The sequence below is a fragment of the Coturnix japonica genome, chromosome 3, assembly GCF_001577835.2.
Source record: "Coturnix japonica isolate 7356 chromosome 3, Coturnix japonica 2.1, whole genome shotgun sequence".
Taxonomy (NCBI): domain Eukaryota; kingdom Metazoa; phylum Chordata; class Aves; order Galliformes; family Phasianidae; genus Coturnix; species Coturnix japonica.
Window position 1 is genome coordinate 66,787,857 of NC_029518.1, and position 14,890 is coordinate 66,802,746.

Sequence of the window (14,890 nt, forward strand, 5' to 3'; positions counted from 1 at the left end):
ATGATATCAAGACACATTAATAGTGCAAAAGAGAAAGGTGTGTCACTGAAACAAACAAACAAAATATCTGAAGTAAGGAATTTATCTTAAAAAAAAAAAAAAAAAAGCTTAACGAGAAATTCAGATGTTATGGGAAATAGAGAATGTAGTGGATGGAAATTTATGCATCAATTGAGATCTTCAGAAATGTCACTTATTTTCTATCTAACTTTTCAGATACCTAAAATTCTTAGGCACTTTCATTTAGTAGTATGTGCACATTTTTCTAGTCCTCATAATAGAATCTGATTTTTAAAACAGGTGTTTGTAATACAATTGAAGAATGTTTGACTGTTTTTAAAGAAAAAGTCTGCCCTGGTAGATCTTTCTCCATAATTTTTACTAGAGTTGACCTTGAGAAAAATTCACTCAGATATAACTAACCCAAAGAGCATAGATAAAAATGATTGCAATGCTTTGTGTTTATTATTCATGTAAGAAGTCCTGGTCTGAAACTAAGGAAACACTAACCAGTTTTTGATGCTAAATCATAGAAGATTTAGGGAGGAGTCTTGGATAGAGCTGTGTATGCTCTATCCACATAGTAACTTTAAATTATGATTTTTACTTATTCATCTGTCTGGCTGATGTACACATTCTCCCTTTCCCTTCCTGGGAGCCTGTTGCATGGGAAATGAATGTTACAAACCTCATTATGAAAGTTTAAGAGAGGAGGATGTGATGTTTGTTTCACAGCATTTCAAGGGGATTTCATTCACTAGTGCTCACACTCCAGCCTTCAAAAACACAAAGCTGGGTGTTCAGGAAATCTGGCCAGGGCCACTTATATGGCAGCTACCGAGGCTTAACCACAGTTCTTTTAGCAGTTTTCATTAGTGATGACAAACTAGTTTGGTCTTTTTATTACCCTTTAGATACCTACAATAACTTATGTGATTCTTTGACATCAGAATTTTACTTATCTAAGCCTACATAAATATTAGGCAAGGTTACCACACTGTCTGTTTTTACTTGTTTGGAATACACATATCTTTACAGTTACAGCCTGCCTTCCATTTGGGCAAACAGGAGAAATAATGACATGGAGAAATACAGTGTGTTTGATGTATTGTAACTTTGTTTTCATACCTCTGTTGTCACAGGGCAGTGCCTTCTGCCAACAAGTTGTCTGTGCTGTGGTCTTACAGAGTGCAGGCTTTTTAGCCTTAGTAAAAAAATACACTTTTCATTTTTATTGCTGTGAAAGGTGTTTTTTGTTAGTCATACATGCAGCTCTCTTAACCCTCATTGTACTGTTTCTTCTGGTGTTTACACATGCACATTTCCATTCATACTTCACATCAGTCTTAATGTTCTTGGTACAGATCTCCTCAGAGTCACCATAGTTTTTCTCATAGAGTCCAAGAACTGAACAAGAACAGGGCACGAGGACACTGAAGAAGCAAATCTAATGGTCTTGAGGATATTTCACTATATCTGTAGAGATTTAAGAGACTCGTTTTGTAACAGTAGGCTACTAGACCAAACCTTTCCCGGTCAGCATTGTCATGAATACCTCACAACAAATTAGAAATCCAGGAAAGGAAAAAGAAAAAAATCAAAACAGGATACAGACATTCAAGAAGGGATACTGAGAAGACAAACAAACAAACAAAAAACAAACAAACAAAAAAACCCATGAAACTAAACAGAGTAAATTACATGTGAGTAAAGGAGAAAAGAAGGAAACTTTTGGTCTCTTGCAAGTATTTTTCACACCAGTCCTTTAAAGAGACCTTCTCTCATTAGTGTACTGACAAAATTAAATGGAGATTCACATCTCTGGATGTATACTACATGAGCGGATATTGCACACCCAACGGGCATATGTTCTGTAGTATGTAAGGGAAACAAAAGTTTATGTTGGAATAGGCTAAGTATTTCATGACATAGAAATCCCTGGACCTTATTTAATGTCACTGTCATAGGATGTCTGTGGAAGACTAACTCAGATTTAATTCAGGGTTTTTCAAACCATAGGAGTCCAAGTTATTGCTACGTTTAGATTTCTTAAGTGAGAGTTATCACTCGAACTTTTAAAGTTTGTCAGATGACTCCTCTCACAGTTTCCTTTGGTCATTTTGGCTGATCCTTCTAGGTTTGATATAGACCAATATATCTGAATTGAAATGAAAGGTTTTCATGATAAACATGCTAATTTTTCAACTTACAGTAAGAACATTATTTAAAATCCTTTGTCAATCCTAATGAGTGATATGAGATGATAACTGTTAAATTCTAATTATATTTTTCAGTCTTTGGAATTACCACAATTAATTTTCAACATCATTCTTGTTACTTTACCTCAAATCCCAAATTACTGGTAGAACTTTATTATCCCAGATTCCAAAACATCATCTAAATAACCACATTACTCTTTCCTAAGAAATACTAATTACCAGTACAGTGAAGGGAAAAGAAGAAAAAAGAAAGCTAAGCAAATGAAGTATTTGGAAGCCTTAAGAAAATCTATATAATAATATTAATAAAGAATGCTGAGCTGAATATGTGAAATTCAATGGAGCATTTGAAATTGTTGAGTATATCAAACAAGATATGATAGGAAAATATAACGTGACATATTAGGCAATGTTTGTGATATTATAATGATTAAAGCCTTGTTCAAATCTCATCTGATGACACTAAAGTTTTGAAAATCATCAGATAGAAGTTTCTTGATTTCGCATCCAAAATTTTCTCATATTCTCTAATGGATAAAGTCAGAAGAAGTGCACGGTGCTTTTCTTTGTGAAACTTTCACCTGAAGACTAGGCAGATCTCATTGGTTGAGGTGAAAGCTTAGAAATATTAATTTCTTCTTTTCTGGAACATTATTTTAAAAGTGGAGTTTCAAAGGCTCAAAGGGAAGTTATATAGCAGTCTTTTATTTCCTTTGGGATCTGAGGACGTAAGAATGCCCTTGAAAAAATTCCACTGAGAGTGAGTCAAAATTGGAGAACATCCCAGAGTATCGTCTCACCTGAGATCTTTTGGCTGCCTTACATCAAATGAGGAGGCCATGGGGGTGTGAATGTGGTATGTATAAAGCAAAGGACAGAATTAGTTTTTGAGGTCATCCAAAACTGTAAAGGTTGGTGCTGACTGAGGGAGAAAATGTTTCCATTTTATTATTTATTAGGATAGTACTGAACTAAAAAATTATGTATGAGCTTGGTAAGAATGCATGTAAATTGAGCTTGTCCGAAATCTAACATATGAAGCAGATAAAGTGAAATGTCTCAAAATACCTACATAACTCCAGGTTTGCAAGATGATTTAAATTATTATTGTTCCACTGAAGTCTGAGGGGTCATTTCTGTTCTTCTCTGTTGAGCGTTTGAGCAATTAAATGTACAAAGTCCTGGCAGTCATGTCAGATGTCAAGGAAGATGTCAATTCAAATGAAAACTTGGAGTTAGTGAAATCCTCCACATGAGGTTAAAGAGTGGACTGCCAAAAGGTTAAATCAATACCCCTTATAAAAACTTCATAGTTCAATACTCAAGGAGTTAAAGATGGATCAAGAAATCATGAAAAGTCTAAGGGATTAGGGGAAATGACAGAGAGGGGCTCAAGAATTTGTTCCTTGTTGCAGGACTATCAAGGGGGTGATTTAGTTTCCTGCAGACTTGACTTCCTAAGGTGGTTTGTAACCTGTATTAAATCAAAAGCCTTAAAACACCTCAAGTTCAAAACAGGATAGATGCCTTCAAGATTTAAGAGCAACATTTTATAAGGGAAATCTAGAGCCAAAGTCTGGTTTGAAAAGTAGTATACTAAAAATATAAACCTGCTTGAATTAGAGAAAAGTTCTTGGATCTGTTTGGATATATATTATCAATATGAAGTAATGACAATCCTGTAAAAGTGTTGAGGACATCCATCATGCTTGTTAGTGGGCATTTTCATTAGCATTCTCTCATCAAACTCTTCAAGTCAGGTAAAAACCAAACAAACAAACAAACAAACAAACATATGCACACAGACAAACAAAACAAAGAAACAAAAAACCCAGAAACAGCAGAGTGGGACAGAGACTTTGTGATGCAGAACCGAAGAATAAGAATGATTTAAATTACAGATTAAAGAGGATCAGCAGCTGGCATTAGGATGCCACAGTAGACTAACACAAATCAGTAAACAAGTTGTAAATTGTTAACATGTCTAAGTGAACAAAACCTAATTCTACTCCAACATTTTTGTGCTGATTTCACATCACCCTGTTGCACTGCAGGAGTTGGGTGTGTGAGACCAAAACTAATTTGGAGAAATTGATTAGCTTTTTAATTCATTCACCTGGTATCTTCCCACTTTCTGCACAGTTATGGACCTATGCTGATCATTCTAAGAAATAGTTCCTTTTTTCCTTTTTCCTCCTTTCAGTTTTATTTTTCTTTTCTGTCTTGCAAAAATTCCTCCTCAAATCTAAGCTTCACTAGGACTGTCAGAACAAAATCATATCAGAATTAAATTAATCAAGGTGGACTCAATATAGAATTAAAATTAAAACATCACATTAATTATAAAAATAATCCATCTTTATAATTTTTAAGAAGATTGCTATCTGGTTGGATATAAATTCTAATTAGATAATTTGGTTGAGTCAATCAATGTAATAATTTGAATGCTTAATGCTGGAACCAAATTATTATTTAATTTTTAAGCCACAATTTCAAGGATAATGCCAAAGATTCCCACTTAGAATTCTACTCTTTTGCAATAGTTAACCCTTTTCTTCCGAAGAGTGGATATAGAAAAAAATGTCAAAAATTCACATACATAAGAAACTGAGAGGGAAATCCTAATCCTAGTAATATGACTGATTAAAAAGCAAATTTTTAATGGAGATTAAGTCTAAAATTTCTCCTTTTTGTGCCTTCATCATTATAAAATTTGAAGAGGTCTATCAACGTGCATTCACCCATAATGCTTGGTTTTCCAAGCATTGGAACAAAGCCAGCTACCTAGCAGCTATTCTGTGAAATAAGTAAATTCAAATTTATGAATAAAGTACAGATATCAAACTTCTCTGATATAACATTTTTCCCTTGAATCTGTCAGATGGCTTTTTTTTTTTTTTTTTTTTTTTCTTTTGGGAAAAGAAATATCCAGCATTGCAAAGATTGCATATTTCTACTCTCTTTTGCTCAAGGACTAATAATGGATTATTGGAAAAAATATTGAAAAAAATATTTGGAAAAAAATCAAAATTTATAGAATTAATTAATTTACTAATAAAAATGACTTTTCCAAAAGAAAAAGAAAAATATTTTGCTTAATAAGTACATCTAGGGTGTCCTAGTACTAATATTTTCATTTCTTTAATGTTAAATTAAATCTCATTTTGACTTAAGTGTATGAACATGTTTTTCCCCCACCCCACAAAAGATTTTATTTCAATTTTCCTATCTATCAAAAATTCTTCTCAATTTTAATATTTAAGACTTTTACCCCTTTTAATTAGTTAAAGGTGGAAAAATATCTATTAGAGAAATGGAAGATTTCTTGTGAGTATCCTATTTTCAGTATGTTACAATATGTGCAGATACGTGATACAGTAAAAACTGAATATTGCTCAACACTTTTCATATATGGTAAAAGAGAATTGTTTGCTGTCTTTTTTGTTACAAGACAGTATTACAGTTCAAGAAATTCCGTCAGAAACCAGGATATCCTTTAATTCCTTTTGCATCAGTTTAATATTCTTTTAATTATTTTTAATAGTGCTAGAATCACGAAAGGTAACTACTTTGCATTTTTAATTGAGTAAAAAGAATTCTTGAGTATTACCTTAAGGAAGGACTAAAATGTTGTGGGCCAATATCATAAAATTCTTAGGATACATTTTCAGGAGTTAAAAATAAATATATGGTTCTTCTGTAGTTATTTGTACCTTTGAGACCGTGTCTGTGTGCGTATTCATTCATATGCACGTGTATGCACTTGTTTTTTTTATTTGTTTGTTTTTCAACATAACAAATCTTTTAAAATAATGAAAATATTTATCAACTCATGTATTACTCCTGCTGAGGAGACATTAGGTTTCTGTTTGCAAATGTAGTTTTATTTGCTATTTTTTGAATATTTTGTAAGTAAATATTATAATTATTTGTTAATTTGTAAATTGAATAGCTGCAATAAGAATTTTACGTTTCTAGCTAAAACAAATATATATAGATGTATTTGTTGTTTTTTCTTTGTTTTGCTTTAATTCCATCCAATTTTTTTTTGACTGCTTTTCCAGTTGCTTCCCCACTCCACTGAAAGATACAAAAATGAAGAATAAAATCCATTCAATCTGGATAAATGCAATATTAGTGCTGATAAATAAGAATGCCTTACATGCAGCTGACAGACATTCCTTTCTAACCCTTTCATCATATGCCAGAGAAATAGGAGCAGCTCTTAATAAACTCTAAGAAAGGTTAACAAGTCTGCCTTCAGTGAATCATGGGAAGGAGTAGCAAATGACTTTCTGTGTGAGGGATCACTCTTAGAAAATGCCTTGAGACCAACTCGTTTTAAAATTAAAAACTCCTTTTAAAGTTAGCAGACAGAAGTTCAAAGCCTTGCACTAAGTATAGCAGCGGTGCTGTCACATGTAGTAAGGGAAAAATTGTCAGCCAGCCATAACATTGTGCCTAAAATATTCTACTTCTAATCTGACTTCATAATTCAACACCATCACTCAAGCAATAATTGCTTACAATTAGTAACTAAATTGAATGGTGTTTTCTACAACTTCTGATTCATATTGCAATGTGCAGGTAATTTTATTTGGATCATTCTCTCAAACTTGATTTAATACTTTAATTATGGAAATATTATTTGCCCTCCATTTCCCCTTTAAAAACGTACTGAGTCCCCTGTAAGCTTTATTTTCTTGGTAATAGAATTTAATCTGAGGTTAATGACACATAAATTGTACCTGAGTACTTAATTCTGTATTTAATTCCCACCCCTCCACCCCCCCATCCCCCTTTTTTTTTTCACTTAACTTGGTTATAAAAGACTATGGTAGAACTGAAATAAGACACAGTGCTTTTTAATGTTATTTTACCTTTGATCTTTATAAAAACCAAAACCAAATAACAACAACAACAACAAAATCTTTTTATTATTTTTTCCCTGAAAGACAGTAACTTTAATTATTCCAGTGTAATAGTGAAAGTACCTTACTTCTTACAACACTATGAACACTAACAGCATTGTGTTTGTCTCTGCTTTTCACCAGACACAGGACTGGTTAAGAAAGAACCTTACCTTAAATAATAATAATAATAATAATAATAATAATAATAATAATAATAATAATAATAAAGCATTGTATGTAAACTGGATAGATGAGATTTTTTTCTTGTGAATAAAGAAGTTCTAGTTCATTTTCTGTTGATATAAAGCTGCTCATATACAACAGAGATGCATATGTAAATGTTTCTGTCTAATATGGAGAATTACAATGAGAATAATTTTTTTTGTCAAGAAAACAGTAACTCCCAAAATGTCAGAGAGAAATGCAACTCATTGCTGCTGTAGAGCACTATGTAATGCCATGTTACTGCAGGGCAGCAGGCCCATTTCAGATGGATTTCTGATAGGAAGCCCAACACGCTTGCCATATGACCAGCAGGGAAAAAAACAGGAATTCAAATAACAAACAATCGTCTTGCTGGCAGACAGAGACCTGCCAATGAAGCTAACTGCTGTCTCTCTATAAGGCTCTGCTGTATGTCTACATCTACCTGTCACTAACTTCCTATTTCTCTGTTGTATTTTTCCTGCTTAATTATAGTTTTTACATCACAGTTCCTTGATTCTCACTGCGCTCCTGGTTGTTAACATGCTACAATAAATAAATAAGAAATACTAATAAGCAGGGACAGCTGTAGCACAGGCTGATGTGCTGCTGCCAGAGACAGCAGGAGGACTGGATCACCAAAGTTGTGGCTTTGAGACAGTAAGTGAGCTGCTTCAGGAACACAGGGGGCAGAGCTGTTCCTCCAGACAACGTTTTTCCTGAGCACTTCTTGGTTCTCTGAGCTCCTTGTCTCCTGTACCAGGGTTCATCAGTGAGCTTCTGCCTGCTCAGCTCTGGTTCTGCTGCTTGCTGTGGAGGGGGATATGCTGGCTTATTGAAGCCATAAAGAAGATAATCAGAAGTAAGATACTGACAGATGACTGTACCCTGCCTTAGTTTTGTCTAACCCATACAGGAAATAGCATTCTCTTTTACAGATGGGTCAGACATACTGGGATGAGAAAGTGGGTACAGTCCCCTGATAAGATCAAACCAATGGATGGTATGGCTAACTGCAGGAAAGACCATTGACTGAGAAGCCAGAAAGAAGAATGGCATAAATGGCAAAGCTCAGAAATCCCAACATTAATTTAAGGTAAACGTCTGACAGGGGGATTCTGTGGCATTGCTGAAATTGCTTGAGAAGTTTGTCAATTTATGGTAAATTCATCAGCTTCACTCAGCACCGCATCCTCTCCATAGAAAGAAAAAATTGTAAAGTAACATGCTTTGAGTGGAAAAAAAAAATATTTAAAAAGGTGGGGAGGATCTTAAATCAACCTCAAACTATTTGCAAAGGTGATAACATCAGAAAAAGGAGGAAATGCTCGAAATGAATATGGGGATCAGAGGACAAAACATTCATACAGAACTAAAACACTGTATCACTGTCTCAGGAAAAAAAAAAAAAAAAGAAGAAAAGAAAATAAAAAGGCTAAAGAATTAAAATAACACTTTGCAGGGTTAGCCAAAAAAGATTATTTCAATAGATCTCTTGAATATCTTTCATGGAAAACCCCAGCTCACAGACTGTAAATACATTATCAGGATCTTGAGAAACATGTGGGAGAACTCAGCTGAATTGCATGACTTCAAATGAATGCAATTGGAGATTCAATAACAGGAAGATGTAAACAGAAATAACAAAAATGACTAAGACAACCTTTAAAAACAAAGAACTGGATAGAATCAGGACCAGATGTCATCCATGGCTTTGGATTAACTGCTTTGCTCTAATACGGCTACTGTTTCTATGCATTTCATAAGAAGAAAAATCACTAAAAAGATGAGAGGCAGCAGAAGAGAACAATAAAAAGAAAACCAAAAACCTGTATTGTCAAGAGTTTTCTAACTACAAATCATCCATATGTATCACCTTCCCTTCCTCAGAAACTGCTAAGGTGGATTTTACAATGTCAAATCTGGAACTCTGATTGATGTAGGATTAACATAGAATCAAAATGTAAGCAAATGAAAAATAAAATACACCAAAGCTCTATTTCTGGCTGACTACTGGTTTCAAACACTAAGAAATTCAAGCTAGGATAACTTTTTTCGTATATTCAATTCAGCAGTTACCAGGACCACTGCAATTGCACCAGCCTGCACCTGGCTGCGTATAATTTATCTGGGCACAGCAAGAGCTGCAAAGTGCCTTTTTGCTCAGATTAAGCAATATCTTTCTGGGGAAGTGTTACCTTGTAAACTGTTACTCTGTCCTTAAGTTGACCCCCACAGCAAAACAGGAAACACACTTAAAAATCTTGATATTCCTACATTCATCTAAGCTTTCTGGGAGTTTGTCAGCACGCCTTGTTGCATGTGCATCCTTCATTTGTCTCAAACTACTACTTTATGTCTCAAATTTCTCAGTCTCGATGACTTTACTCTTAAACAACACAAACATTAGAGTTAAAAGCATGCAAGTTTAATCTAGAGATATAAAATTTGACATCCTTGATTACAAAGCTGGAAATAATGTTACTAAATCAGGAAATTAAAACAGGAAAATGTGTTCCTTATTACCTTGCTGGCATCAAAACCAGAGCTGTGTAAGTTCCTTGATATGTGGGGGCCTCAAAAACAATGGAACAATTCAGCTGAGCATTCTACTCTCCTTTGGATGCGAGTATTTGGAATAAGACCTAAAATTGCTTCAGTGAGCCCTGTAGCTATGTCCTCTCTCCCCACCATCAATGCAGTTTCTCTGAACAGCATCTTATGTCTGTGTTTGGAATGTTTTCCTCTGCAATTCTTTTTTCTTTTTTTATCATGGATCAAAATGTAGATGCACTGAACTGCAGTTTATTATGTTTTCTAATTATCATGGACATTGCTATGCCTCATTTTACAAAGAACTTCCTGCTTAAGTGCTTACCAGCAACATTTTCATGATACAGTAAGTCATATATCATAAAAAGTAATTCCTGACCATATATTTCATAAAATGCAAAGCCTTTAGAGGCTGGTTTGTTAATAACTTCTTACAGAGTTACAACGTAGTATTAATTGAACAAATGTGTGATTTATATTTATATACTTTCTTCAAAATGTTGAGTCCAAAGTCTCAAAGTGTTAACATACTGTTTTAACAGTAGCAGTAGGATGAAAACGGTATCAGAAATCAAAAAGAGGCTGCATCACCCATCTCATGATATACAAATGGATATTACCTTATCTGGCAGAATTTTGCTTTTCCAGTTGTCTTCTAAAACTCAGCTTAGGAAAAAAACTGACAGCAATAAAGATGATGGCAAGCATGTATGGAGTTTTACTTTATGAAGTGTATCCACTGAGAATCAGATTTAGAGATGATGGGCAAAAACCCTCTTAGATGCACAGAAATGTTAGAAAGCTGATGAAAATTCTGCTAAATGATCCAGAACAGGCTATTTGAAATTGTTGATTTATTATAGATTTGCAAATTCAGGCTCTTCACACAAATTCACTTACACACCATGTTTTGAAACAAAATACAAATACAGAAGATTCAGTAAGCATAGCAAGATTGTGCATCTGGCTGGTACTGAAAATTCAGTATAAAATATTGGGCGAGTAAATAGATGCCTTCACTGGGATCTGTGTAGATTGAACTAACTCACTAGCACCGTATGATGGTAGCACATTCATGAAAATGGTAAATATTACTATAACTGTTCATCTTGTGACAAACTGCATTACTGTACTATGCACTTAAACATGGACTCTTCTGGTTTCTCAAGACACTGCGTGAGAGATTTTCCTCCCTAATGTACCTGTCCTGCATGATTTTATGAGGTATTTTAGCTGTCTGATAGCAGAAATGCCCAAACTGCACTAGATGCTTGTGTAACATCCCCCACACTCCAGCTCATTCACTTGGAATCAGCACTTGTCAGATAAGAAATATAACAAAAATTAAAAAGATGTCTCTTCCAAATGTTGACTCTTAGGGAAGAGGAAAAGATGGATCCTTTAAAATGAGAACAACCAAGGAGAAAAAACATCCCCACAAATCAACAACAAAAAGATAAGAAGCAGCTGATGAAGTTATCTTAGTGATTGTGCTCCAGAATATTCACATCTCATGTATTTCCTTCCAATAGAATTCAGAGCATGTAAAATGATGTATGTTATTCTGGAAAATATTCCATACTGAAAGAAGACCTTCTAAAGATCCAGCCATGTCATGTTATCCTAGATGAAAGGTTCCCAGCTTGCCAGTCCATGAAGTTGTGATTTGAAATAATTGAGATTGCAGTGTAAAGAAACTTCTCTGATTACACTTGAAACATCTCTCTCAAAGCATAGGAAATACAACAGTTTTTATTGAAGGATAATAATTCCAGTTTTTAAAATGTGCTGACTACATTAAATCTTAAACCTCTTTTCTTAGTTTTAGACATTCAAGCCAAACTGATTGGTTTCAAAAAGCATTATGGCTGAGTAAGAAGCCAAGATTGCTACAGCAAACATAATTAAAATATCAAAACAGAGAATAATCCAGCTAGTGAATTTTAACTTCTCAGTAGAACTACAGCAGGAAAAATGAAACAAACTCTCTCTCTAGCATCTGAGTATACCCTCATTCCTGTTAAACAGAAAAGGTTATTCAACAAAGTGTCCCTGCTGCCATTCATCATAAAAAAAAATAAGAGGAAGAATCTTGTGAAAAGAATTCTCAAAGGATAAAGTTTTATCATGAAAACAAAAATAAATTGAATTCAACAGTTTACTAACTGAAACCTGATAACCTTATAAAAATATATAAATGATGTTAAAAACAAAATGTATAGCCAAGAAAAACAGTCCGATTCCTATGAGAACAGACTGAATTCTCACTGGCAGTAGTTAGCCACTCACCTTTGTCATCCTGATAAGCAATTAAGATGCTATTCTGTTAAGTCTCTGCACCAGCAACTCTTCGTTTGGCTCAGCTTAAACGGATAAATGAACATGGACTATTCCTTTAGTTCCTTTTTTTTTATTTACTGCCTATGCACAGCAGGTTGGCAGATCTTGTGCAGTAAGTGTTAATTAAGGCTTCTGACTTATTTTCACTCCTTTTTTTTTTTTTTTTTTCCCCCCCTCTCTCTCCCTCTCTCTCTTTCTCTCTTTTTTTCCCTGCAGTAATATTTTACATTTCTTCATACTCTTTATCAATCAACTGCTACAAAGAATATGCAGTATTTATACTAGAATATTGCAATATTCTTACTAGAATATCAGTTATTTGAGGCTTTGAGCATTGGTGTTTTACAAAAAGGCATGTTGTTCTTAAAAGGGACCAGTGAGAAGAGCTTGCAAATCTGAAAGCAAAAACATTCATCTGAATCACATATGATATTTTTCCATGTATCTGTGCTAGTGAATGTTTATTTACACAAAAGGTATACATCCAACATGACAGATACTCACATCACAGTGACATGGGGCTTAAAGTCACCTGCAACTGAGAGAAGAAATTTGAACTTCTTTCACTTACACTTCAACAGATTATCATCATCACGCTCTATCATTTGTCTTTGCTTGCTGTCCATGACTCACACCCACTAACCAGCTGGCTTAGGAAAAAATCGATCTCCACAAAAATTTTAGCAGAACTGGTGGGCTTCTGTTAAAAAAAAAAAAAAAAAAAAAAAAAAAGTTAAAATGAACATGCATCAATAAAGGAGAAAAAAAAAACCAAAAAAACAACACAGTAATTTGGAGAAAGATACACCACTTAGACTACGTTATATAACATTACCATAACCCTATCTTATTTCCTTAGGTATTAAGTACACATATAGCATTCTATATCTTACTCATTTCAATACTAAAATAATTTCTTACCAAGCCTGTCAGTAGCTTTAAGCAGACTGCAGCTTTCTGTCATTCACTGAATGTGAAATAAATGATTTGGAACTTCATTTCCTTTCATCAGAGATGAGAGCCAGACTCACCTAGCCAAGGACAACATGAGGGCTGTGTCAACACAGACAGTTCTGAAAATTTCGCCACCATAACTAAAGCTTTGACAGCACCATGTCCAGCTGACAGCAGAGAACAGAATGCATTTTCAAGCATCTCCCGCTCTCATAAAAAATACAGCTCTCTTGGATCTTGAAGAGGCAAATGAAGGGATCATTTTCCTGCAACTGTTTTCCCTGCCCACCTTCTGCTTCACATTCCTATCTAACATACTGGTGCAAACAGCGTATAAGGGCAGATTGGTACTAGGACAGTGTCATGTAAATGAGATGAAAGAAAGTCAGGGAGATTTGCTTTTCTTTCTGGCTATGAGGAGGTTATTGATGCTTTTACACTAGGTGGTATAGAAGTATGCAGTGAAGAAAAGAGTCTAAAGTGTTCTGGAAAGAAAGTAGAACAGTTGAAGTTATAGAGCTGCCAATCTGTTTGCCAGTACTTCATACTGCTATTATGTATTTGGTTGTTAGAAATTAATTTTTGTCAGATTTTGGATACAAGCCTGACAGAGATGGAGCTACTAACTGCAAAGAGGAGATTAGGAGAGTCTCCAAAGTATGGTGCTGATAAAACAGAGTGGATGATCAGAGTAGCAAGTATAGGTTTTGCTACAGTACCAGAATTTTCCCTACTTTATTTCTGTATTCGTGTTCCGGTGCAATTGTCATAATAATGTTATTGTATTCTAGTATATGTTTAATTGATTTCTATTAGAGTCAGGAAGGGAAAATACTGTTGGAGCACAAATTGCAAACAAATCTGGAACAAATTGATAATTCTGATATAAATGCTTAATGCACCTTATGACTTTCGGTTAATTAAAATTTTCTTGTGACTAAAATGTCAACAGTTTCTTGTTGGATAACACATTTAAATACATTTAGTTATACATGGTTTTAAATACAGCAAGCTGAAAAATCTTTTCTTTCTTCTTTTAGAAAATCTCTAGAAAATTGATTTTATGTCTACCTGTCATAAGAAAAAAAAAATCACAAAGCTTACAGTGGGTCTCCATTGAAGCTTAACCCTCTATGTTTCAGTCCATTTTACAAGGTAATAGATACTATATGCATATTCCAACAAAACTTTGTTTTTCTAGATGCTAACTTCAAACTCTGGTTTAGTTAGCCTTTTGCATCCAGTACATTTCTTGTTGGAACAATCAGGTATCAAAGCAAAAATATGCTAAGCATTTCAGGTCATACTGAATTGTACTTCTCTGAATTTAAATCCCCAGGTCCTTCCTTAAGCACAGAAATCTAGAACAGCACGAAATATGTTTCAGCTCTGAAAGTCTCTCACCATTTCTTGAAGGCCGAGAACCTCTGGATAATTGCCAGATAGAATAAATGGAAAGTTACTGAGTTGCCATGCACATTTCTTCCTGCCTATTGGAGCAGAGTTTTTGCCACCTACTTACAGATAAGATCTCCATTGTAGTTAAGCTTAAGTCAATTTCATAAAAAAATTTAAAAAATGAATGCATTGGAAAACCATAACACGTTGAAATTAAATTGCAGTTATAATACTATTCACTCTGAGACAAGATTCTTGAGTTTCCTCCAATCAAAGGAAATTCTTTTACTCTTATTATTAATAAGTGAT

At 34.3% G+C, this 14,890-nt stretch overlaps 1 long non-coding RNA gene across 1 annotated transcript in view; it reads right to left on the reverse strand.

Moving 5' to 3' along the window:
* Positions 1 to 12,331, reverse strand: part of LOC107311942 — a 75,429-nt gene extending 63,098 nt beyond the window's left edge. The window contains exon 1 of the long non-coding RNA XR_001554315.2: positions 12,179 to 12,331. This is a non-coding gene — a long non-coding RNA (uncharacterized LOC107311942). The remainder of the gene's footprint in view (positions 1 to 12,178) is intronic.
* Positions 12,332 to 14,890: the final 2,559 nt, after the last annotated feature.